The sequence below is a fragment of the Taudactylus pleione genome, unplaced genomic scaffold (genome assembly GCF_031769625.1).
Source record: "Taudactylus pleione unplaced genomic scaffold, aTauple2 ptg000147l, whole genome shotgun sequence".
NCBI classification, from domain to species: domain Eukaryota; kingdom Metazoa; phylum Chordata; class Amphibia; order Anura; family Myobatrachidae; genus Taudactylus; species Taudactylus pleione.
Window position 1 is genome coordinate 2559532 of NW_028284549.1, and position 27887 is coordinate 2587418.

Consider the following 27887-nt stretch of genomic DNA (forward strand, 5'->3'; position numbering starts at 1 on the left):
GATTCTATTTATGTACTTTGTACTGTGGATCCCTTATGGCGATAAATATATATATATATATATATATATATATATATATATATATATATATATTACTACGAATAACTTAATAAACAGATAGTAAGCTTGGCCAATCCCTTTAAGGCATTAAACTTTTTGCCAACTCATCTACCTAATGCCATGGGTGGTCTGTACTTTGATGACAGCCACCAAGCTCATTGGTTAAGGAATACTTACAACGATAAAATGTAGGCGTGATCCTTCCTATGTTTGTGACCCTGAGCAGCAGAGTGTAATGTACAATCACTGCTAAATATCCTCACCCACCGGCTAGCTGAGTGTCACGGTTCCTGTAATTAATTGTACTGATTTTTTTTTTTCTGTCAGGTGACAACAGATTCAACATGTTCTAACTTAAGAAGGATCATTATAAAGTATCTCTGTCCTGAGTTGTCAAGCTTGCAAAAAAATAAATAAAAAGTAATATCTTGTTTTTGCAGGCACATAAAGCTAGGTTGGAGTCCCACTAACTCCAGCAAAACTGTCCCTTTATTTTAAAATGTAAATCATTGCTCAATTAGTAGTAAGGAGACTTAACTTAGAACAACTTGCTTTTGACACATTTTTTCGCACAGGTATTATTGTGGCTATACAACAAATACGGTGTAAACTGGACAACATGGTAAGATGGTTTACTGACATAATCATGCACATCTAATATGTTTATTTCCCACCCAGGAGAGATGAGAACATCTAAAACATCTTGGGTGTGCGCTGGCTTTAACGTCAGACCTCCTAACATCACTGCTGGATTGGGATGTAGGCTCGTCATAATGTTGACATTGTTGAAGTATCGACATTGAACATGGCGGCATCTGTAGAATGTCAACATGTTCCCAATGTTAACATGCGAAATGCTGACATTTTGCACAGATAGGCTGCGGAATGGGACGGTTAGGATTAGGCACTAGGGGGAGGCTTAGTGTCAGGCACTAGGGGGAGGGGCATATCTATAATGGGTGCAGGGCCCACACCGCACACCCTTTACCCATAGGTAATTATACTTACCTCTCCGCCGATTACCGAAGCGCTGTAGAGAGGTAAACACTCACTGGGAAAATTGGCGGCAGCTATTTTCCCAGTGATCTGCGCATGCACAAAAAAGGTGTCCCCGGGAAAGTAGGTGCGGGCACCATTTTCCTGGAGACCCGCGCATGCGCTGTAGATTCTGGCATGAAGCCAGAATCTGCAGCGCTCAGTGCAGCTGAGCCGCCATCTGAGAGGAGGGGGCCCAAACTGAGGCTGCACATGGGCGGAGGCTTAGTGTCAGGCACTAGGGGGAGGCTTAGTGTCAGGCACTAGGGGGAGGCTTAGTGTCAGGCACTAGGGGGAGGGTAAGGCTGGGTACACACAAAGATTTTCTGTCCAACCATCCAACTAGTTGATTGGTTGGAATGAAAATATGGTAAGGTATGAAAGCAAATGACAATCAGCAATTTGCTCCCAAATGCCGAAAAATGGACAAAAACGGTTGTTTGAACAAATTGTTTAGATCTGTGGTACCCCCATAGTTATGGAGTTACCCCTTAGTAAATTAGGGAGGCATTTAAGTGTCCTGTAGCCCCTGTCAGTTTTTTTTTCTCTAAGTTTATACAGCACCATTGGCCCCTAAGGCAAGTAAGTGAACTCTTACTGACCCTGCAGAGTTCCTTGTAGGCGGCCTGTTGCTGGGGGCCCAGTGTCCACTCATAGTAGCTGGATGCACAGGGAGGAGAAAGAAGGGAAGATGATGAATATGGTTCCCCTGGAGGGGAGAGGAGGCCCTGATGGGAAGTAGCTGGGGAGTAGGAGCTGCCATGTAGCATGTATAAAAGTGGACCTGCAGGAGGGTGCGGCTGAGGGCACAGGGAACTGCCCCAGTGTAGTACCTGGCTGCGTAAAGCTGGCGCAAGTTCCCCTGCTAAGATCAGGATTGACCATGATGGACCCTGACTGCTATGGGCTGTTGGATCAGGCTGCTTGGAGAGAAAGTTGCTGCCTGTGGAGCGGGGAGAGCTGTCGGACCCCGGGAGAGGACGGGGGTCTAGAGAGAGGAGCGGTTGCTGTTAGGGGGGCTGGCCTAGGCTGCTGCCGGTGGAGTGGAGATTGTTTTGCTGCATGGAGCGGGGTGAGGCTGGACCTGCCAATCCCTTAAGGAAAGTGCCGCCACTGACCTACACTGACTGCCGGGACTGTTTGGAGCGGCACATACCTGGCTCCCCTTCATTGCGGTTTCATATCTGCCCCGTCGAAGATCTGCCAGCCTGCAGCAGGGAGCCAAGACTGCTCTGCAGAAGACGCTGGGTGAAGAGGACGGAAAGCTCCAGCGTTGTAGTGTGACAGCCACCTTCCGCAAGGAGCCCCAGAAGACCCTGGCCAGTGGAGGCTGCATGCTGTGTTGCCTGCAGGGACGGATGTTTGCCAGACCAGGATGGGGCAATGTGCAGGAGGGGCCGGAGGTCAGCGGCTGTGACACAGTGTGAGGAACTGCCGCAGTGTAGTGAATCCCAGCTGAGGACCCGGCGCCGGATGCCTGCAGGGACAAAGAGGACCCCAGGAGAGGAGACCTCCTGGACAGGAGAGCTGTGGAGGCCTGCCGGCGCGGAGTGGATTGCCGCTGTTTGAGGCCCTGGGGAGATGCCTGGGCATGGGACTTGGCTGCTGGAGCTGCCTTGCTGTGGCTGGATCGCCGGGGATAGGGTTTGTTGGTTTGCCGGAGTCACGGAGAGGACTGCCTGGGACCTATGCTGGAAGCCGAAGACCCGGAAGAAGACCCCACGAAGGAGCAGAGAGGACCGCTGACCTGCGCGGGCAACGCAAAAGACAACCCCTGCCAAAGAGACACCTGCAAAGCCCCTGGAAATTACAAATTCCCTCGCTGTGTCCGACTGAGGAGGTGGAGGAGCCAGGAGTCTAGCGCATCCCGGGCTGTGCCGGTTCCGGTAACCAGGAATCTGTTTGGGCAGAAGAGCCCCTGCTAGTGATGAGGACTATGCTGCCCTATTTCCCCCTAGAAATTAGCTAGTGTCTGTGGTCTGTTCTCCTCTTACCTTCCCCTGGGTGTTGTTTATTCAGCAGGGTCTCAGGTTAGGGGTGCTATTTGCCTCCACGTAACTGAGGGGAGAAGGGATTTTACAGTCAGCTGTCCTAGGGGTCAAGGGAAATTAGAGATTCTGGTGCATGCATGCCGACTATCTGGCTGCCCCTTCCGGGAGGGAGCAGCCAGATCGGCTTGACTGGGGGGCGTGGCCAGCCAACGGGGCGGGGCCGGCCAGACTACAAGAGTTTGTGGGTTGAGCGGGGGTGGAGCCACGCGATCGCGTCAGTTTGGCCCCGCCCCCGATATTACAGGCAGCGTGAAGCAGGGGGCGGGGCCAAAATGACGCGATTCGACGTGAATCGCGTCACAGGCCCCCCCGCTGCCGAGGATTTTCCTGTCATTGCGGTGGGGGGCAGGAGGGGTCGGCAGCTGCCGGGAGACTTGCCTGCCTTCCCGGGAGGTCGGGAGCGGCACCCGATTTTCGGGAGGGTAGGCAAGTATGTTCTGGTGGGATACTTTGGTGGGTGGTGTAAAGTGAGGAAACGGGGAAAGTGAAGGTTAGGTCACCCCTATTATTTATTCCCTGGGTTTGGTGTGACACCCGGCAGTACAGTTGGTGATTTAGGGTGGCTGCCTGGTATGATTTGAGAATTGATGTTCCCTGCACGCCTTAAGCTGCGTACACACGTAGCTTTTTGTGTCCAGCCATCCAACTAGTTGATTGGCTGGAATGAAAATCTGGTAACGTATGGGAGTAACTGATGATCAGCAATTTGCTCCTAAATGCCAGAAAACAGATGAAAATGGTAGTGAGACAAGTTTGTTAAATGTTTGATCTAAACAATTTGCTCAAACAACAGTTTTTGTCCATTTTCCGGCGTTTGGGAGCATTTGCTTTCATACCTTACCAGATTTTCATTCCAACCAATCAACTAGTTGGATAGAAAATCTTTAGGTGTGTACCCAGCCTTAGTATCAGACACTTGGGGGAGGCTTAGTGTCAGGCACTAGGGGGAGGAGTCATGTGTATCATGTAAAGTGCTGCAGGATCCGCTGAAAGTCATCAGGATGTTGCCACCAAACCCAGTACACACCGTTGGAGCCGCTGGATCATATAAGTCACCACTAGACCACCAGGAACATTTTGTCGACATACTAATCATGTTGACATTATGAGTGTGCCAAGCATGTTGACAATACGCCCATATTGATATTCCCATGATGGGGTCAACTAAATATACCACACCCATAGCATTTGCTGATGTTTTATGCTCTCTCCCACATTAAAGGTAGTATAGTAGTATTATTTTTAAAAAATACAGCCAGTGGCGTAGCTTCATCCCAGCTGCCCAGAGGCAAGGTAAATGTTGGGGCCCCTCCCCCAAAATTAAAAAGTGGATCCGTAAAAAAATAAATAAAAGTGTGTGTGTGTCTGGAGGTGTATCTGAACTATCTTATTATTACACTATTTCCACACTATCCTGCTCATTAAATTTACCATGACTTTATCATGTGAGTGCTCTCCCGACTCCCATCCACTGCCCACAGTGACAGCAGCCGCGCAGTACTCTGGGCCTGATTCAGACACAGTCGCAAGCGCTGAGCGCTCACAACCGGGTCAATGGTGGCCCAGTGCGCACGCGAGCCCCGGAGCGAGCGCAATATGCGCTCGCTCCGGGACTCACTACAAAAGGGGCGGTTGTCGATGTTGATCGACAGCTCGCCCCATTTTGTAGGCGTCGCCGGGGGGTGGCTTCACAAACGGAGGCATTCCCAAGCGAATGCCTGCCATTTGTGGGCGGCCCCACTGACATCACCAGTGATGTCAGTGAGAGAGCTTCCGGCTTTATTTGAGCCAGAAGCTCTCTGGGGCTTGCGGCCACGAGACCCTACCACAAGGGTCTCGTCGCAAGCCCGATGGTCGCGATGGTCTTGACCATCGCAACCATCATCATGGCCGCTCGCTATAGCTGTGGGTGTCACCCACAGCTATGTGAGCGGCCAGGAGGCCGCTCCTAAAAAAAACTAGCGCCCGCCCTGATTCAGAGCGAGCGCTCACTTTTTGCGAACGCCTCTGAATCAGGCCCTCTGTGTGTACACCCAGGCAAGCAGGCTCAGGGTCGTGGTCATATGTTATGTGACATCCGCGACCAGAGCATGGAGTCTAGGTCACGGAGGAAGAGCGCCACTGACGCTGATCGGCAGGGGCGGATGGGGTATAAAAACAGCCCAGGAATTTTATGGAAGCAGCCCTAATGGGTGCAGGGACTGTAGAAGTGGTGGGATCTGTCGAGGGGGCAGGATCCGTCCTCATAGGGCCCGATTTTGAGTTAGATGCAGTTTCGGCTTTCCTTGCATCCTGCAGTTGCATCTGCGACTTTTCCAGGCCTTGCAGTTGCTTCTGGGACTTTAGGGCAATGCCGCTAGGATGCCCTTCCCTGGTGTACAGTACATCCAATTATGTATAGACTGAGATGCCTACTTCCAGGGTCTACAGACGCTGCAATCATGCTGTGTAGTCTTTAGATGCCACCATCGCTCGGACCATTAAAAATGTCACCAGCCCTATGCTATATCACCCGTTTGAGTATGGCCTCTAATGTGAGCAATTTAGCGTCTCTGTACTGTACACAAGCAATGTCATTAACACACACATACTACGTTACATCTGTGTCTGCTTAGCCAACCACCTGTAGCCACCTAGGAATGACAAATACACATCTCTAATATACTGCATGTGCCTGTATCTGTGCTGCAATGCTGTACAAAGCATACACGGTGCAACTCAGACGCATTCGCAGACGAAAAACATTGTACAGGAAAAAAAAATAAACACATTGGCCCACACAGAAAAAAATACACCGTAGCCCCACATAAAACAATTAAACACATTGGCCCCCACAGGAAAACATATTATTAATAATAAATAATAATAAATATTATTATTACTACCAGTTATTTATATAGCGCACACATTCCGCAGCGCTTTACAGAGAATAGTTGGCCATTCAGATCAGTCCCTGCCCCAGTGGAGCTTACAATCTATGTAATACATTGGCCCACACAGGAAAAAAAAATACACCTTAGCCCTCACATAAAACAATGAAACACATTGGCCTGCATAGGAAAAAAAAAAAACAACACACACACACACACACACACACACACACACACACATTGGCCCCCACAGAAAACAAACACACTAGCCCCCACAAGAAAAAATAAAACACATTGGCTCCCAACAGAAAAAAAAAAAAAAAATCAAAAAACATTGACCCCAACAGGAAATAAAAAAGCACTTTAGCCCCCACAGAAAATATAAAAGACATTGGGCCTGATTCAGACCCACTCGCGAGCGGGGTCGATGTTATGGACTGAGCATGCGCACGACGGAGGGAGCTCCGTCGTGCGCATGCGCCAGACGCGACGAGCGAAGGAAAGTCCTTCGGTCGTTGTGTCCGATCAAAGGGGGCGTGCTGTCAATGTTGATTGACAGCACGCCCCCTTTGGTGGGCGTGCCGGGGGCGTGCCTCCCTGATGGGGGCGTTACCACTAGTGATGTCAGTGGGAGTGATTTTGGCTCTGATAGAGCCAAAATCACTCCGGAGCTTGCGGTTGAAAACCTCAACCGCAGGCTCCGGCTCGCAATTTCGATGGTCGCGATGGTCTCGACCATCGCGGCCATCACAATGCACGCTTTCCAGGAGGACGCTCCATGAAAATGGAGCCCGGCCCTCATTCAGAGCGTGCGCTCTGCTCAGAGCGTAAGGCTCTGAATGAGGGCCATTGGCCCCAATAGGAAAAAAAAAATAAAACAAGCAAATTGGCCTGGATAGTGTGGATAATGTATGTCCCTGGGGTGGGGGTGCTGTATCTAGGGGGCGTCGTAGGGTGGCTAGTGTATGTAACCGGGGCTGGGGTGTGTGGTGGTCAGTGTACGTTTCTGGGACCAGAGAGGGGGTGGGTAGTGCATGTCACTGAGCTGGGGAGTACTGTATATATTGGGGGCCGGGTTTAGAACGGATTACAGGTATGTTCTGTAGGCGGGGGCAGTGGTTAGGGTGGGCCAGGGGGTAGGATCGGTTAGCCTATTACCCCCAACATGGCTAGCATTTGGAGCACAAGCTCCATTCACTCCGAGGCCACTGTGGACAGAATGGGAGTAGTAGTGGGAAGCAGGGGGGAGAAAGAGGAGTAGTGGGAAGCAGGGGGGAGAATGAGAGGAGTAGTGGGAAGCAGGGGCCCAAGATAGTAGTAGTAGTGGGAAGCAGGGGATAGTATGGAAGGAGTAGTGGGAGGCAGGGGCCAAGATAGTAGTAGAAGTAGTAGTAGGAAGCAGGGGGCAGGATGGGAGAAGTAGTGGGAAGCACCCTTCCCCAACATCCCGATTTCAGCAGCACAGTACTGTCCCGCTGTTCCACCAATGGGCCGAAGTGGCTCGCGGGTGGTCAAATCAGGAGGTTGGGGCCCCCACCGCTGTAGCTGTGCTGGACCCCGGAGTCTGAATGGGTGCTGCGCACGACATCCATTCAGTGACAGGAGAGGGCTGGGGGAAGCCCAGCTAGTGAGGCTTCCCCCCAGCCTGATGTTATGGCACGTTATGATAATTCTATCAATGTCCTGAGACACCAGTCTATTGCACACAGAGGGGCCTATTCATCAACACTAAAATAACGTTTTTAAGGACATTGTCCTTAAATAACGTTATTTTAGTATTCATGAAGCCACTTAGCACAGGAGATATCACTGATATCTCCTTGCTAAGCTCCCCTGCGTTAATTTCCACACTCCCCATACATTAGTACATTAGTATGGGGATATGGAAATTATGGTAGTCATCAAATGCCGAAAATTATGTATTTTCGGAATTTGATGGAGTTACTATCCGCCACTGTGAGGTGGCGAATAGCAGGACAGACTTACCTGCTTCCAGCTGTGCAGGTCCCCCGGCGTCTCCCTCCAGCGCTCTGATGCGTCCTCTGACTCCGTCTGCAATGCTGACATTGTGTTCTACCAGCAGAACACAAAGTTTAGAAAAAATTATTATTATTATTTTTTTCTAAACTGCACTGTGGGCTGCTGGGAGACCACATGACAGACCAGCAGGACGAAGCCGGAGGCGCTGCAGCGGGCAGCTAAGTGCAGAACAGGGGGAGGGGAGCGGAGGGGGGCGCACACAAACTTACCGCAGCTGTAAGTAGTGCTGCGCATACGCTGGGTTTACGATTGTAACAGCGCATGCGCAGCACGGATTCCAGCTGCGGTAAGTTAGAGTATAGAGGGAAAACTATTTCCCGAAAAGCTGTCATCGCAAAAAACAAGAGATATGGTAAGAACTTACCTTTGTTATCTCTGTTTCTACGAAGTCCATAGGGTCCACAGGGGTGACCTTGGGGTATAGCTTGGATCTGGATCCACGGGCACCATACAGTTAAAAGCTTTAGCTCCCAGAATGCACTTGGGTCCTCCTCTATACCCCGCCCCCGAGCCACAGGCACCTCAGTTGGTAAGTAGCCTAGGCCGAAGGAGGAGACTAAACAGAGAGAAGGAAGACTGGAACACACAAGAAACCATACTCACAGAAATGGGAGACGGAAACACCGGTGACCAGTACCACAGCCCATTTGAAGCCAGGTGCGTCAGGGCGGGCGCCCTGTGGACCCTATGGACTTCGTAGAAACAGAGATAACAAAGGTAAGTTCTTACCATCTCTCTTGTTTTCTACTTCAGGGTCCATAGGGGGTCCACAGGGTTGACCTTGGGGATGTCCCAAAGCAGTTCAACTAAGGGCGGGGACGCTCCTGAGCAGAAAGGAGAATCCTGCGCCCGAAGGATGCATCCTGAGAGGCAAAGGTGTCAAACGCATAAAACCTCAAAAATGTCTGAATTGAAGACCAAGTGACTGCTATGCACAGCTGAACAGCGGAGGCACCACGTCTAGCAGCCCAAGAAGGGCCTACAGACCGAGTGGAATGAGCCTTAACCGAGGCTGGAACAGGCAAACGTTCCTGTATATAAGCCTCCCTAATAACAGAACAAAGCCAACAGGCTAAAGTTTGTTTGTTGGCAGGCCAACCCCTCTTATGGAAACCAAAGAGGATGAACAACGAATCGGACTTCCTAACAGAGGCCGTCTGTTCAACATAAATTCTGAGAGCCCGGACCACGTCTGGCGAAGCCTCGCCAGCCGGAAGACCCGGAGCCTGAAAAGCTGGTACCACAAGTTCCTGATTTATGTGGAACTTAGAAACCACTTTAGGCAAAAACTCAGAACGGGTGCGAAGCACAGCCCTGTCCTGATGAAAAATCAGGAAGGGGGGGCTACAGGAAAGTGCCCCCAACTCTGATACCCTCCTGGCCGAAGCCAGAGCCAGGAGAAACACAGTCTTAAGTGTTAACCACTTGAGGTCAACCGACTCAAGAGGCTCAAAAGGAGGTCCCTGCAGGACCCGAAGAATCACCGCCAAGTCCCACGGAGCCACTGGAGGCACAAAGGGAGACTGGATCCTCAGCACACCTTGGAACAAGGTGTGAACGTGAGGCAGTGAGGTAATCCTTCGTTGGAACCAAACTGACAGGGCCGATACATGAACTTTTAGGGAAGCAAGCCGTAAGCCCAGGTCAAGACCTGACTGCAGAATTGCCAAGATCCTAGAAACACTGAACACCTGAGGGTCATTGCCTCTAGACTCGCACCATTGAAAGTAAGTGTGCCACACTCTGTGGTAAATCCGTGCAGAGGCAGGTCTACATGCCCTAAGCATGGTACTGTTGACAGAGCCTGAAAAGCCCCGGGACCTTAAGACGGCTGTCTCAAGAGCCATGCCGTCAAAGACAGTCGACCCAGATCCGGGTAAAGGCAGGGACCCTGAGACAGCAGATCCCGACGTTGAAGCAGAAGGTACGGAGCGTCTACAGACAGGCCCCTGAGATCGGAGTACCAAGGACATCCGGGCCACGCTGGAGCCACCAGCAGAAACGTGCCTCCGTCCCGTTTGATCTTTCTGAGTACCCGAGGGAGCAGGGAGATTGGAGGAAACAGATACGCTAGGTGAAACGACCATTTCACTGACAACGCATCCACATAGGCTATCGCCCGCGTCCCTTGTCCTTGAGCCGTATATGGGCAACTTGTAATTGTGACGAGAGGCCATCAGGTCCAATTCCGGCAGTCCCCACTTGTCCACGAGAAGTTGAAACACCTCTGTTTGAAGCAACCATTCCCCGGGATGCACGTCGTGACGGCTGAGGAAGTCTGCCTCCCAATTGAGGACTCCCGGGATGAAGACTGCCGATATTGCTGGAAGGTGGCACTCCGCCCAAGTCAGGATTTGGGACACTTCCGACATCGCAGCTCAACTGCGAGTTCCTCCCTGGTGATTTATGTATGCCACCGTGGTGGCGTTTTCTGATCGCACCTGAACTGCTCTTCCGAGAACGGTGCCTGACGCCAGAAGAGCACGGTACACTGCCCGTAGCTCTAGAATGTTTATGGGAAGTACGGCCTCCTCCGCCGACCAACGGCCCTGAAGAGACAACGAGACGGTCACTGCCCCTCAACCCCGGAGACTGGCATCTGTCGTGAGCAGAACCCAGTCCGGAATCCAAAAGGGGCGACCCTGGCTGAGATGAGCTGACTGCAGCCACCACGCCAAGGACCGGCGCACATCCGGGGACAATATCAGCATCTGGGATCGGATCCGGCGGGACAACCCGTTCCATTCCACAAGAATCTGCCCCTGCAGGGGTCTGGAATGGAACTGGGCGAACTCCACCATGTCGAATGCCGACACCATGGACCCCAGGACTCATTGCCGAATGTATTGACACCCTGCCACTGCTTAGGCAACCGTGTATCCTCAGTTGTAGGGAGGATACCTTTTCCAGAGTCAAGAAAATCCTTTGTTGACTGGAGTCCAGAAGTGCTCCCAGATGGACCATCCGTTGAGATGGGATCAGAGACGACTTCTTCCAATTTATTAACCACCCATGTGCTTGAAGACAAGCAATTGTCAGGTGTAGATGATGAAGAAGCACCTCCGGGGAACTTGCCAGCAGCAGCAGATCGTCCAGGTGCGCAGCAGCCGTATACCCTGACCCCGAAGGTGGGCAGCCATGACTGCCCTCACCTTGGTGAAAACCCTCGGAGCCGTGGAAAGAACGAAAGGCAATGCCCAAAATTGGTAGTGATGGTTTAGGATAGCAAACCTCAGGTACCGCTGATGTGCCGGTGCCACGGGCACATGGAGATAGGCGTCCTGGATAACGAGGGAGACCATGAAGTCCCCTGGTTCCATCGCCAGGATGATGGACGGCCATGTTTCCATCCTGAACCTGGGAACTCTGAGGTACTTGTTCAGAGACCTGAAATTCAGAATAGGGCGATGAGACCCATTGAGTCTCTGCACCAGAAACAGAGATGCGAAGCTTTGGACTCATCCAGCGAAGGACTCGTGCAAAAAAATTGGTGGGGCGGCCTGCACCGAAACGACAGGGCGTACCCCTGAGAGACTACTTCTCGAACCCAAGCATCCGTGGTGGTACTGAACCAACCCTGGGCGAATCTGAGAAGTCGGCCTCCCACTCTGGGGTCCCCCAGGGAGAGGCCCGTCCCGTCAGGCAGCAGGTTTATCCTCCTGTTTGGAAGAGGGGCGCCAAGCATTCCACATGCTTCTTGGGTTTGGATGAGGCTTTGGTCGCTGAATGTCTCGGGAAGGACTGGCCCTTGGCCTTACCCTGAACCCGAAAGGACCGAACGGCAGTGCTCCTCACCCTAGCCGGCGCAGAAGCCGAAGGGAGGAAAGCCGACTTGGACTTAGCCAAGGTATCCACTATTTTGTCCAAATCCGGACCAAATTGCAAATCTCCATTAAAGGGGAGAGCCTCCAGACCCTTTTTAGAGTCCGCATCAGCCCTCCAGGACCGCAGCCACAAGGATCTCCAAGCAGACACAGCCGCAGCCGAAACTCTAGAGGTTAACATGCTTGCGTCCAATGACGCTTCCCCAACATAGGAAGCGGCATCCCTCATTTGTGCCACTAATGCTCTCTGAACATCCGGAACATCGTCCGTAAGAGAATCCTCCAAGGCATTGGCCTAGTTCTCAATGGCTTTAGCCACCCAGGAAATGGCCACGCCACCGCTCTGGAGAGCGAGTAAATGGACTTCAAACAAATCTCCACTTTCCTGTCCGTTGGATCCTTTAAAGAGGAAATAGACGGCAATGGTAGCGTAGCGGTTTTAACCAAGCGAGTGACATGTGAATCCACCGCCGGTGGAGTCTCCCATTTCCTGCAATGATCCTCAGGAAAGGGATAATGAGAAGCCAACCCTTTCTGCGGTTGGAATCTCTTGCTGGGTAATTGCCAGGCCGCCGCCATATGATCCTGCGCAGTGAGTAAACTCACAACAGGCCGCTAGGTCGCCTTCTGTGGCACATCACCCTGCAAAAATGACTGAAAAGCCGAGGATGAGGCCGCCAAACTCTGTACCGAGTTGGAGAGAACATCCACCCAAGGCGGAGGAGCCGACTGAGGGAAGCTCTGAAAAGGCACCACAGACTGTTGTGATACAGGGGGAGACTGGACATACACAGGCAGCCCCAAATACTGTCTCACAGTCTGGGCCCCGGAGGGAGACCGCAATACCTGCGGAATATCCGGGGAATGGGAGATAGAGTGCTGGGACAATGCCCCAGAAGGGGTCACTGTAGGGATCGACATCTGCAATAGATGTCAGCACTTGTGAAAACATCGCCCAAGGGGGGTCCTGCTGCATAGGGGGTATAGAGGGGCCTGGTGCCAGCTGGCACTGTGATATAAATCCCCCCCATTAACACCAGCAGAACAGCGTCTGCAGGAAAGCAACACAGGAGCCCCGGAGTGCTCAGTCTCCTCATCAGACATGATACAGTAATTATGCAATAAATACTTATCAGCAGAGGACATACGGTGTTAACACCCCCGCACTCACCAGCATGCAACACAAACAGGCTCAAAAATATGGTACTGTGTAGCACACAAAACAGTATGTGACTGACCTCACAAATACATGATTTATAAAAGTGAGGTTAATAGAAAACGCCCCTCCCCCACACACCTTCGGGCTGTAGGAGAAGCAAAGGGATAGATATAAGCTGACAGCAATTAGAGAATAAGTACAGACAGCAGCACTAGCAAAGTCACATACAATGCAGGAAGATTGTACTTACTGCACCAATCGCTATCCTCAACCACCCAGATTCAGTGTCTAGGGGGAGTTAAAGCGCCGTGTACACTGTCCTTTTGGTGGGGAGAGGTACACAGGGGGACCTGACCATGCACCTGCCTGGGAGCCTTCGTTAGTCGGAGAGCTCTGAGGAGGAGTGGCCAGCAGAGGAGCAGCTCAGCGACGCCAGTACACATGAGAAAAGGCGCGCTGAGCTGAGGGGAGGAGCCGCTAAACCAGGGAAGGCTGCCTCCCCTGGCTAGTATTTAACCCCAGGGATGCCGGTTCCCCTCCGGAACTTATAACCTGGTGGTCCAGCGGAGCGCGGGGTATGCCTGCATGAGGGGGAGCCCGCTGCCGCTACTAGCGCCGCCGGTCTGTCCCCAGAGACCGGCGGCAACTGACTGTATTTATCTCCGCGAGCGGCACTAAGAGCGCTGCTCGCGGCTTACCTGTTCCCCGTAGAGTCCGGCAGCAGTCAGAGGGAGGTCCCGGAGCCATGCTAGGAATAACTCCGGGGTCCCGCTGCGATCCCCAGAGCAGTACTGGCGTCGCAGCGCCAGCGGGGTGTTGAAGCGGCAGCATGGACGTCCAGAAGGACAGTCCTATGCTGCCGCATTAAGTGTAAAGCCATAGAGAAAAAAATAAAAAACTTTTCTTCTATAAAAATGAAGCTTAGGGGCTGCTCCTGCAGCCCCACTGCACAGTGCAACCGACTTCGGCCGGCACCAAACTGAAACTGAGGTGCCTGTGGCTCGGGGGCGGGGTATAGAGGAGGCCCCAAGTGCATCCTGGGAGCTAAAGCTTTAACTGTATGGTGCCCGCGGATCCAGATCCAAGCTATACCCAAAGGACAACCCTGTGGACCCCCTATGGACCCTGAAGTAGAAATGACAGCTTTTCGGAATAGATAGTTATAGGAAGGAGGAATGATGACATCCTCTGGTAATTAGGTAGAACTCCATGCCAGTTCTAAACATAATTACCTCCCTCGATATTTTAGGTATGATGAATAGGCCCCAGAGTCTTGCAAATTTATATATGGGGGAATGGGAAAAGTAGTATGATTTTGTAAATAATCCCTTTGCTGCTAATATAATTTTATTTAAACCTTATATAGATGACATTCTAGTGATCTGGCTTGGGACGAAATAAGAATTTGAAGAATTTGTGATATATTTAAATGTTAAGGATTACAATCTCAGTTTTACGTCCAACTTCCAAGAGACAGATTGAATTTTTAGACCATGTATTAAGTGCAGACCAGTGTAAAGAAATACTATCTACCTTCTTGAAAAATGTGTCTTACGTTTGTAACAGCTACTTAGATTCTTGTAGCTGTCACCCTAGGAAATGGAAAAAGAACTTGCCCTTTTCTCAACTAATAAGATTGAGACGAAACTGTAGTACCCGCGAAAAATTTGAGGAGCAATCTGAGGTATATAAAAACAGGGTTTTAGAAAAAGGGTATTCCATTTCACTCATTAATGCTGCTATTAATAAGGCAAGAATTCTAGATAGAGAACAGCTCATTTCCTATCAGAAAGAGAGAAACATTGGGGTGGGTGAACCTGAAAATATGAAATGTGCCTGTATTACCCAATATAATAATTCCCATCATGAGATTCAAAATATTTTGGGGAAATACTGGCACATTATCAAAATGGACCCGAAATTATCCTCTTACGTACCAGATAGACCAGAGGTAATTTTTTTTAAAAAGCAAGGACCCTGAAATCATATTTGTATCCGAGTTTATTATCCTCTGTACAAGACATTAACAATAGCGGTTCCTTTATCATGAATAAACTAGATGGATTTTTCTCGTGTGGCAATTGTAAAGTTTGTCCACAAGGGTTAAAGGGTAAAAAATCCTATACGAGTGAAAAAGGGAAAGAATTTAAAGTAAAAGGTCTGATTAACTGCAATACCACCTTTGTAATTTAAATGATAAGTAAAAAGCTGCAGGTGCAGCAATGAGAACAGATGAAATTATTGGCCCACCAACCCTACTTAAATTAGTTATAGTAATCACCCGACAGCCTCCTGACGAAGTCCGGTGATAAAACACGTAGGGACGTGGCTTGGCGATTCGATCATTTGTTGAGAAGTTACCCCGGGAGTAGTTCCTGGAGACATTCAGGACACTGGCTGGGTGAATACTTCCACTGTCTATGCTTGTCATAGCGGTGGTTATAGCCGCATGTTTTGGTACGCACGCCACTTTAGACTGTGTATGAATTGCAAATGAATATTATCCATTTTGATGCACGATGTGGTGCCCTTTCTCTCTGTGCTTTCTTTCTATATTGATTCCCGACTGGATTCGGGTATTTGTTACCGGGGAGGACGCTGGCCACGGATAAAAGAGTGGCCCGTGCTTTGAAACTTAAATTACTTCCATTCTATTAAGGAGACAGCTTTTAACTTTGCAATGGATATAGAGACTGGTGTCTCGGTACATTGATAGAACTATTGATTTAGCACACTTAGGGCTGTATTCAATTAGAAGCGAAAAGCCGAGATCCGCGAAAAAGTATAGCCGATTGTGACTTTTCGCCAGTCGGAAACTTATCTCCATATCCAATTCCAAATACTTTTCATGTACGCAGAAACTCAATATAATGTAATAGGCGGAAAAGATTCACCTCTGAATAGTAGGAGGAAAAAAAAAAAGTGAATTTTTATATTTTGGTGTGCAACGGTGGAGAAACCTCTCAGAACCCTTGGGACAGCCCCCCAAAGAATAACTGCATCACCACCCCAAAAAAGTACTTTCATTTTGGGGGTGAAAAAGCATAAAGTGGGGGGACAACTTCAAAAACTAGCAAAATAAGGTTCTGGGGGTGCTCTAAGAAGGGGCCGAGTGTTTTGGGGATTGAAGGTGCTTTTATGACGATGGAGTTTACATTTTATTAATACTTCACTTTAGAGACAGTAAAAAATGCTTGCACCCATTTTTTAGGTGCCCCAAATTTGACAGGACTACTTATTTTCTCCTAAAAATACTGCTTTATGCCATTCTTCACCACTTCTTTTGGAATTGAAAACAGCGAATAGCGGGGACGCACACGATAAGTTTCCGCGTTCAGTGAAAAGTCCGGGAGGTGGAACTTTATCGTGGGTGCGAAACTAATGGAATACCGCCCTAACTCTCTATTTCATATATTTATTTATATATTTTAAAAGGAAAGTTATTGGAAATTTTAAATAGAGTTTAACTGTGCATATAGTGCAGCGATCATGTGAACACGTTAGAGTCTGAATGAATGCTGCCTGTTACATGTCAATGCATAAATAGACTCCTAGCAAGGTAATACAGAGTAACATTAGGTAATTATATAAAAAGTTTACTTGTCTCCTCAATGCTTCCATAGTGGCAGCCAGCCTGCAGGGAACTGAATAGACTGACAGATGGATGAAGGCAATTGACAGATTTAAAAATCTATCAGGATTTATTTATTTATTTATTACCAGTTATTTATATAGCGCACACATATTCCGCAGCACTTTACACAGAGAGAATATTTGACCATTCACATCAGTCCCTGCCCCATGGAGCTTACAATCTATATTCCCTACCACATGCGCACACATACATACACAGGTTAATTTGTGTTGGGAGCCAATTAACCTACCAGTATATTTTTGGAGTGTGGGAGGAAACCGGAGTATCCGGAGGAAACCCACGCAAGCACAGGGAGAATATACAAACTCCACACAGTTAGGGCCATGGTGGGAATTGAACCCATGACCTCATTGCTGTGAGGCAGTAACGCTAACCATTACACCGTCTGTGCTGCCCATGATGGGGGCAAATTTAGTTTTTTTGCAACTCTTAATACCCTGCACATGTGTAATCAGGTCTGCGGTCCTACAAAAGTAGGTATAGACTGATTTTCCATGCACAGTTCCTTAAACCAGATCATGGACCCGATTCAGAGATGGACATAGTTCACATCGCTGCTGTGTCTTTGGACGCAGCAGCGATATGAACATATACTAATGCTGCAGGAGACGTCTGATGAGAAGAGACTCCCCCCTAACAGCATCGAAGAATCGAATGCTGCGTCCAAAGACACAGCATTGGATCACCATCGATTGCGATGGTTGCAGCATCAATCATCCGAGAAAGCCAAAGGCTACTCAAAGTGTCCATATTACCAGCGTAGCCGAGGCCAGGAAATCTGCGTCTTCCAACTCAGACCCTGGCACTACCAGAAAGCAGGAACGCCAGGATGGCGCCAACCCCTCCCTGCCCGCAAAGAGAGACTGCCAGCAAACTCGCAGATGGAGACTTGCACATGCACAGTGCAACATCCTGCACATGCGCAGTCCTCCTACCATCGGATATGTACGTAAACCGTCAGGTGAATGAGGCCCTATGCACCTCTGAATGAGCCAGACTGAGATATAGATTACATTACAGGAATAAAGAAGCCCTGTACGCCAAAAGATCGGGCTGTGCTGGGTGGCATCCAGCCGGCCATTTAGTACTGATGCGGCTACGAACCACATGTGTTTGCCCATTGCAGCCACGTCATTCCGTATCACACAATTGGCACTACACAAGTACTGGAGGACCAGTGTTGTGATGCGTGCCACAACTTGATAAACAGTGATGATCATTGAAAGGTTAAGCACCGATGGTGACATCAGTGCTCAACATCAATGGCATGAAACCAACAACAGGAACCATCGATGGTTTGATCCATTGATGGACATCTAATTTGGGGAACTAGGGAGGGGCTCTAGACTGCACACAATTACAAAAGACATTTAAATATGAACAGTAATGATCGCATAGTGCATCTGCAACTCCTTTTTCGGTGTATAAATTTGGGGAAATGTTTGCGGGGCTGAGCGGTACAATGGGGGGGGCAGTGCTAAGCACTGAGAAAAAAACAAAAATAACAAAAAACACATTGCTGCCTCTCTGCCACTGATGGCGGAGAACTATCAGATCTCTGTCAACGATGGCAAAACCATCAACCAATCGGTGTCAAAACCATGCATGGATGCTAGCCGTCGAGCTCAGCAAAACGCAGACATATATGCGACTGCTAACCGAGTAACAGTGGTGCATGAAGGACACTGCAGTGTTGGTGTGTGTGCGTCTTTTGTTGCTTCTGTGACTTTACAAGCCCTTCCCGAGTGTACCGCCGTTCCTCTGGATGTGCAAGGCACGAAACGCCCACTTTGAATGACGATAGACGCTGAAATATCACTTGGCGCATCTGTAGGTGTAATCATCGCTTGCCCCATCACAACTTCTACATCAGAGTATGGCCACTCAGCTGCATAGCCGCCTCCCAGTCACTGCGCGGGAACGCCCACTACAGTTTCAAGACCTTTCTCAGACCGCGCGTCTCAATTACAACTGCAACCGTGCGCACGGACTCTGGACCATGCGCAGTGCTACTTAGATGCTTGCGCAGAAAAAAAATTGTTCAACTGTGTGTGTTGGCGACACTGCGTCCAACTCATTGTGTATACTGTGTGTAGTACCTTCCTTTGTACTGCTCTAGTCCAGTGGTGTCAAACTCAGGCCATCCAGCTGCAATGGAACTACACATCCCAGCATGCCCTAACAGCAAAGGGTGGCAGTGCATGCTGGGATGTGTAGTTCCACTGCAGCTGGATGGCCCGAGTTTGACACCACTGCTCTAGTCAGCGAGCCAGAGCTTTGAATAAGGCTGCCCATCAGTGTGTACGTGCGGCTCCCTCCATACTCCCGCAGTGTAGACCAGCTGTGTCCCAGAGACCAAAATGTTGCTTCTAAGCAGCTGCCAGAGAATGAGCCCAAGGCTATTATACCACACAGACAGGGGCTATAAGTGAGGAAGGGTCCGTGTGCAGTCTTCATCCAGGCCTCCTCATCTCTAGTTAGCGGCATAAAGGAGTAGAATCTGGTGCTATGCTAGTGTCTATTGCATATGCACGCAGGTCTATGGGAAAATTACGCGTTGCCCATTTTCCCAACGATGTTTCTACTGCACATACGCAGATCACTGGGAAAATGGCTGCCGCACACCATTTTCCCAGTGATTTGTGCAGCACTGCCGCGGGACTAGGAAGAGGTATGCATTAAAGAATATGGCTGCATGGTGTACGATGTGGGCCCCACTGGACATAAGAGTCCATGTGTACTGCACACCGAGCACCCATTACAGATACGCCTCTGTACACAGGGGTTGCTGGAAACCAGTAGCAATCAGCTGTTACCAACAGTGGCGTCACAAAGGGGGTGCGGGTCCCCACCAAGGGGTGACACCAAGGTGCAGACTCCCCCTCAGTGACAGGAGCCGGGTGCTGCACTGACATAGTGAAGGAGCCAGCACTGCAAATAGAGTGGTTCCTGGGGGCAGTCAGCATCTCTGGGACCCCTTGAAGTGACTAAAACGAGGGGCCACTACAGGGAGGGACGTCACTGGTTACCAATTCAGCACTGTATGGGAGACATTAGCCAGTCAGAGCTGCTAATGGAAGTAAGAACTAGAGAGGGTGGTAGGCATAGGCGTAACTACCATAGGTGCAAGAGGTGCAGCTGCTTTGGAGCCCATCTTTCTTGTCAAAGTTACATGTGTTCTATAAATTTTTCACCATTGGGTGGTACATAGGGGCCCTCACTAACCTTTGCTATGGGGTCTTCATATACCTAGTAATGCCCCTGGTGGTAGGTCATAATAGTAGGTGAGAAGGTGGATCTCTTAGCGCAAAAACCTCAGCAGCTTAGACACTTTAAAATGGGGTAATCCCTTTCCCCAGGAATAGAAAACACAATATAAAATTCTTTAAAGTGACACTAGCGCTTAAGGTTAAAAAATATATTTAATGAATATAGAATAAATAAGACAAAATTTCCCACATTGCTTAAGGGAAAATGAATAAAAAACAAATAGCAGCAGAGTATACAGTGAATGTACAGTACATGTAGATAAAGCAGCAGAATATGCAATGAATGTTAGGAACGAAGTAGTCCATAAACTTAAGTCCCATATGTGATACAATGCATACCGTGTGACGTAGGTGAGTGTCTATTTAGGTGGGGAAACAGGGGATCCAGATAGCACCCTGGTCCAGACACTCACAGGCTTAAAGGATGTGATCCTGCAGACTAGCGCCCTTGTATCACATATGGGACTTAAGTTTATGGACTACTTCGTTCCTAACATTCATTGCATATTCTGCTGCTTTATCTACATGTACTGTACATTCACTGTATACTCTGCTGCTATTTGTTTTTTATTCATTTTCCCTTAAGCAATGTGGGAAATTGTGTCTTATTTATTCTATATTCATTAAATATATTTTTTAACCTTAAGCGCTAGTGTCACTTTAAAGAATTTTATATTGTGGTAGGTCATAATAGTTCAGCTAGTTTTGACCCTAGGAGCCTTAATTACAAAGCGGTGGCTCTTGTAAGCTGACGCTTCCCAGCAGGTTGGAGGTGAAGATTTAAAATGGCGCTCAGTGTCAGGGTAAAACCTGATGTGCTTTACAATAAAGCTGGGCATACACGTCCAGATAAAATGTCTGTCGTTCTGACAGGCATTTTATCTGGCAGCCTGCCAGCCCGCAGATGTCCGCGACATCACTCACAGTGCATTTAGCCCCGACATCTGCGCTCCTCCCCCGGGGGAGGAGACATTTCCCTGTTCCTTCACAGGAAATATCTGTCTGTCGGCAGCGGCTGGGCATACACTGCCCGATACGGCCGACATTTTAACTCATAAATATTGCATTGGACAGGCATGCTGGACAATCTGGGATATCGGGCAGATCGCTCTGATAATTGTAGCGTGTATGGCCAGCATAAGAGTGCACTTCTCAATTTTAACCTCCAAACCACCGCTTTGTAAATAGAGCCCTAATATTAGATATTGACTATAGAAGCTGTTTAATAGTTATTTTTGCCTCTATACGTAGGGCTTATATGGCTGTCAATGTGGCAAGACAATTTACAATAGAAAAACACATTTAATACATAACAGACGATTTACTAAGGGGAACCAAGGGCCTGATTCGGAGCCGCTTGCTGTTTGCGAGCTCTCTCTGAATCAGGGCAGGGATTTATTTATTTTTTTTCTTCTCCTGCCCAATCACTTAGCTGTGGGTGCCCACCCACAGCTTGTGCGAGCGGGCTGGAGATGGTCGCGATTATCGTGATCATCGGGCTTGCTAGGAGACCCTGTGGTAGGGTCTCTGCTCCCGCAAGCCTGAGTGGACTTCCTGCTCTAATAGAGCAGGAAGTACACTACTGACATCACGAGTGATGTCATTAGGGCCGCCCACAAACGGCAGACATTCCTAAGGGAACGCTTGCGTTTGTGCAGCCACCCCCCCTCCCCGCCTACAAAACGGGGCGAGCTGTCAATCAACATCGACAGCCACCCCGTCTTGTAGCGAGCCCCTCAGTCACTCACTGGGGCTCGCGCATGCCGGACGTGGCGCATGCGCAGGGGCCAAACATCGACACGCTTGCGAGCGGGTCTGAATCAGGCCCCAAGTCTTATCAATCAACTATCCCAAGAGAGAGCAAATCTTCCTGCAACCTGTGGCTCGTAAGGCAATAAGGCATCACAACATGCAGGTGCGCAAAAAGGGGGGGTCAGATTACCCATACATGGGCTGGTCTGTGAGGCCCAAGCCAGCCAGGGAAGCGAAGCACTGCCCGCACTTCAAAGAGCATTGTATACTGATTGGGGTGAAGCCATGCCCCTAGCACTGGCTATCGGGGGCCCCGAACATCATCTGATAATTTTTTCCATCGATGGTCATCACATCGTGCTATGAAGGGACTGGGGATTACTTGCCTCGGTTCTGGTGATGTGGTGCATGGTCAGTCTCAATCCAGCCCAGACAGGACACCTCTGTGCATGCCTCTGACAAAACGCCATGATCATGTTGGAACTCCCATGGGGCTAAAGATATCAACTTGCACTATCACCCCACTCCCAAGAGAGCACCCAAGCAAAACAAGAATTGTGTTGCACATTTACTGCCCATTATGGATCTATGATTCTGCTCCCACCTTCATAGGCTGCGAGGAGAATCAGCCTTCTGTAGTCAGCGTGCAGAAGACACCGTAACAGGTCCCGATGGATTCTGTGCTTAACTGACCTAAAATGTTGGGAGCGATACCCTTTTGGATCACATATCACTATGCTGAACACTGGCCCTGATTCAGAGCCGGACGCTCTGAAAGAACGCTCGCTCTGAATCAAAGCGTTTTTTGTTTTGTTGCGGCCTCCTGGCCGCTCGCATAGCTGTGGGTGACCACCCACAGCTATTGCGAGCGGCCAGGATGATGGTCGCGATGACCATCAGGCTTGCGATGAGACCCTTGTGGTAGGGTCTTGTGGCCGCAAGCCCCAGAGAGCTTCTGGCTCTAATAGAGCCGGAAGCTCTCCCACTGACATCACTGGTTATGTCAGTGGGGCCACCCACAAATGGCAGGCGTTCGCATGGGAACGCCTCCGTTTGTGAAGCCACCACCACGCCATGCCTCCAAAACGGTGCGAGATATCTATCAAAATCGTCAGCCGCCCCCTTTTTGGTGCGAGACCCGGAGCGACGGAGCGCCCGTCGCTAGCCGGGTCTCGCGCATGCGCACGTCGGAGCCGGCTCTGGCGAGCGCATGCGCAGTGGCCTAAGATTGACCCGCTCGCGAGCGCATAGCGCTCGTGAGCTGGTCTGAATCAGGCCCACAGTTCATTCAAAAGGAATCTAATAATCGTGGACTAAAGGGAAAATATCCTCCCAAAGGGGAACTCGCAGGGACAGCGGTTGCGGTAACCGGTGTCCCTGTGAGTTATATCCCTGGCATTTAGATGAAGTCTTTCGCGGAAATTAAAGACTTCTCCGGTGGAAGCCGTTTGGAGTTTAGTACATAGGGGGGAATCGGTATGTAATCCCACCGGCCGCATGGCCAGCGGATCAACTCCCGACAGTGCTAGCCCGGCAGGGGTGGAAACCCTGACTGCTTCTAAAGGTAAGTAACCCTTATCTACCCCCCCTAACCCTAACCCTCCCTTAGGGGTCCCTAAACCTAACCTTCCCCCCAGTGCCTAAACCCAAGTCTCCCGTGGGGGTGCCTAACCCTAACCTCCCCCAGGGAGCCCTAAAACCTAACACCCCCGCGCACGCGACTGTCCGCGCCCGGCTTACTTATGTTCGGTATGCCGGGCATCGGGCTCTCGGCGTAGGTCTAATGCCAGGCATCGGGATTACGACGCCTGTCATTAGTGCCTTGCCGGGATTAGACAGTCGGGAAGCCGGCGGTCGGGATTTCGTCCGTCGGCTTCCCGATAGGGGTCAGATCGCATTCCCCATTGATAATAACGGGGACTGATCTGCAGCGCTAATTAGCACTTTACCGGAGATTTCTGTGAAATCACCTGTATTGTGCTTTTAGTACATAGCGACCTCACATCAAATTATGAGAAACTGCAGTTTCTGCATAATTTGATGTAAAAAATTGTTTGATACTGATAGATCTATATGAGAATCTTCAACTGTCTAGCACCGGGCAGAGCTCATTACTGTATATGTGTCAAACTCGCGTTCAGGATATACCTTGTTAAGCAATTGCTTGAGAGGAAAAAGACTGGAACCAAGCAAGTCTGTATTCAGATTCCTCTGAGTGTATTACTAAAGTACACAGATCTTTATAGGCAGATTTACAAGCAAAATGATCTCATAGTGTAACATGTACAATTATCAGTAAGTACAAACATTCATTGTTAGTATTCATTACATTATTATCTATACACGCAGGAGTGAACTGTTAGGGAGTCAAGGCAGTGAGCTTGGGAACAGACATACAATGTTATCTCCAATACATGCTAATCCCGCCCTAAACTAGGAAGGTCACCAAAACCTGGATACAGCTGAATTCAGAATTAACACAAAAGGTGTGTACACACGTAACGATTTTTTGAACGATTTCACTATAACGACGTTATCGTTAAATCGTTTGAAAAATGGTTCATTTTTTATGGGTGAACGATGAACGATAATCGTCCAAGCGCGCTCCCATTTGTAGTTTATCGTCCATTCTGACTGTCCAACTAACGATTATCGTTCATGTTGTACAGAATGAACGATGTCCATTTACTGTATGCATGAATAAAAAATAGTTCATCGTTGACAAAATCATTCATTAATTTAGTAACCAATTTTGCTAAACTATTTTCGTTCACTTTTTTAAGGGAAAATCTGAATGAAAATCGTTGTCTACTAAAATTGTTACGTGCAGCTTTATGATTAAAGGCGGGTATCCACTACCCGACAGTGAAAAGACTGAACGATATAGTTATCGTTCACTACACTGCAGGGTGCCCACACTGAACGATATGTCGTTCAGTGCAGACACAATCAATCATCTGCAAACATGCTGAACCTGACGATATCGTCAGCATCACCAGCATGATTGCACGATGAGAGATGTCTAAAAGACCAAACTTTCAAACGATGTTCAAATGATTGAACGAATATCGAACAATTTTATCGTTCAATCGCTCATTTTAATCGTCTAGTGGCTAGGCACCTTTACTCTTCTTAAAAGACACACCATCCTGTTACAAAATGGAGTTTATATGTGGACAGCTTAATATCAGATTCTTCAATACATAGGCCCCTAAAATAGTATTCGAGCAAGAATAATAAAAATGAGAATCACATTTCTAAACAATCTTTCAAGTTAGATAGCATTGCTCTAGTGTGTGCGTATTAGTAAATCAAACGGCCGATATATTGTGTGCCCGTCGACCAGTGTATACAGACGATATGCCTGTGAAAACCACGTCGTTCACAGACACATCGCGTCAGCTGTGCAGTACAATCGATGGCAGATTGAATCAGCGCATCATGCTGTGTGTACGGGCGGTCAGGAGGCACAGTCGGAGAGGTGCGCTATTGCACATCCCTGAAGCAGCCCCATAGATCTGTAAAGCGCTGCGGAATATGTGTGCGCTATACAAATAACTGGTAGTAATAATAATAATAATAGATTGTAAGCTCCACTGTGGCAGGGGAATGGCTAAATGTTCTCTGTAACCCGTTGCATAATGTGTGTGCACAATATAATAATAACAGGCGATAAATACAATTTTCAGGTTCTAATAATTAAGACACACATAAACCAGCAGTCTGTGCTGGAATACAGCTCTTATCTGTGAGTACATTAGCTCTTTGCAGTAATGTGATTTCCTTGCTTCACTAATAAATGTAACCCCCTACCTCTTCAATCCTGTGTCCGGTCTCAGTGCCCCTCACCCCAAGCTGATAGCCCTACGTTACAGTAGAAGATTTGTTTTCCCTAGTAAAGACCCCAGGGTGCAGTCAAACAAGTTACAAACATACTGTGGCTACATGTGCTTATATTCTTCCCTACAATCCATTAGGAGCAGGCAGCAACAATGGCTGAATGCTGATTATACTGTGGGTTATATTAGACATAAATAAATACATTATTGCTTACAATTATTTTTCAGCCTCCTACCTATGCTGGTCTGTCTCCTGTGGGGGTGCAGGCAGGCAGGGAGGGTATGGATTAGATACAAACACATAATGAGGGGTGGGAGGAGGAAGTGGAAATTAGCTGCTGTGTTTAACCCTTTTACTGCTGATGGAGTAGTTGTTTTTTTCCCCACCCCCTGTGCAGAGACTGTTTTGGCTTCTTTTAGGCTGAACACATTCCGATTGCAATGTTAGTCATTGTATTTATGTGTAGTGCTCACACTGCCATTGCTTGTTCATCAAGAAAACTTTTTATTTTCCAAAATATAATTTTATTTTTTTACACCTGACATAATTAAGAGAGTTACTGCTTTTGCAAGAACATTGATGGATCGGCTCTGTACATTGTAATTTTTGCCTTCATACTACAGAAAATCTTCTTTGTATTGCCTTTTTCTTTTCTTTTTTTTCTTTTTTTACAATAAACTTTTATTGATTTTTTCAAAAAGAAAACACATATACAATATATCACGATAGAATAAAAATAAAATAATCTAATCTACAAAATTCAGAAAACCAGGGTGTACAACGAAGGGTAAAAAAGAAAAACCTGAAGGAAAAAATGGGTAGGTGCCACAATACCCAAAAATAAACATTACTATATATAGTTATCAAAACCAAAGAAAAACTAATGTAAATTCATTAATATAGGAAACAGACAGCTAATATTATTTGGGAAAATGCCGAAATTAGAATAAAGTCTAATAATATAAATAGTTTTTTATAATAAAGACATATTTGTATTGCCTTTTTCCATGGCATCACATCAATCTACTTTAATCATTCTTTTAATAACTACTTCCTGCACCCACTACTCACACACCTCTCTTTATATATCACTTTCGGAGCTGCACTCATACATTAACAGCACTATTCTTTTACCTGTATTTTTGAACATTTAACAACTTTTATCCACACTGTCCCTACATCACACAGCTTCCACATCACACTGTCTCTACATCACACATCCTCCACATCACACTTTCCCTACATCACACAGCTTCCACATCACACTGTCCCTACATCACACTGTCTCTATATCACACTGTCTCTATATCACACAGCTTCCACATCACACTGTCTCTATATCACACTGTCTCTATATCACACAGCTTCCACATCACACAGCCTCCACATCACACTGTCCCTACATCACTCTGTCTCTATATCACACTGTCCCTACATCACACAGCTTCCACATCACACTGTCTCTATATCACACTGTCTCTACATCACACTGTCTCTACATCACACAGCTTCCACATCACACAGCTTCCACATCACACTGTCCCTACATCACACTGTCTCTACATCACACTGTCCCTACATCACACAGCTTCCACATCACACTGTCTCTATATCACACTGTCTCTATATCACACTGTCTCTATATCACACAGCCTCCACATCACACAGCCTCCACATCACACTGTCCCTACATCACACTGTCCCTACATCACACTGTCTCTATATCACACTGTCCCTACATCACACAGCTTCCACATCACACTGTCTCTATATCACACAGTCTCTATATCACACAGCCTCCACATCACACAGCCTCCACATCACACTGTCCCTACATCACACTGTCTCTACATCACACTGTCTCTATATCACACTGTCCCTACATCACACAGCTTCCACATCACACTCTCTATATCACACAGCCTCCACATCACACAGCCTCCACATCACACTGTCTCCACATCACACAGTCTCCACATCACACTGTCTCTACATCACACAGCTTCCACATCACACAGCCTCCACATCACAGCTTCCACATCACACTGTCCCTATATCACACTGTCCCTACATCACACTGTCTCTACATCACACTGTCTCTACATCACACTGTCCCTACATCACACTGTCTCTATATCACACAGCCTCATATCCATTCTTCATCTCACTTATTACCTCGTCCACAGCATGAACACCCTTTCTTCAAACACCCCCCTTATTCAGTGCCCACATAATCCTCTACTTTATCCACCCCCATCCTCCCCCTCTTGTCTCCTCCGCTTACTGTTCCCCCTTTGTTCTCTCATCAGTCTCCCTTCCCTCCTTCTGCTTC

At 48.3% G+C, this 27887-nt stretch overlaps 1 long non-coding RNA gene across 2 annotated transcripts in view; it reads right to left on the bottom strand.

Moving 5' to 3' along the window:
- LOC148522307 (uncharacterized) overlaps positions 1–25881 on the bottom strand; it is a 39936-nt gene extending 14055 nt beyond the window's left edge. Inside the window, exon 1 of one of the 2 annotated variants that reach the window (XR_015878758.1) lies at positions 25770–25881. This is a non-coding gene — a long non-coding RNA (uncharacterized LOC148522307). The remainder of the gene's footprint in view (positions 1–25769) is intronic. The other variant, XR_015878759.1, reaches the window with a different exon arrangement.
- Between the last annotated feature and the right edge of the window lie 2006 nt (positions 25882–27887).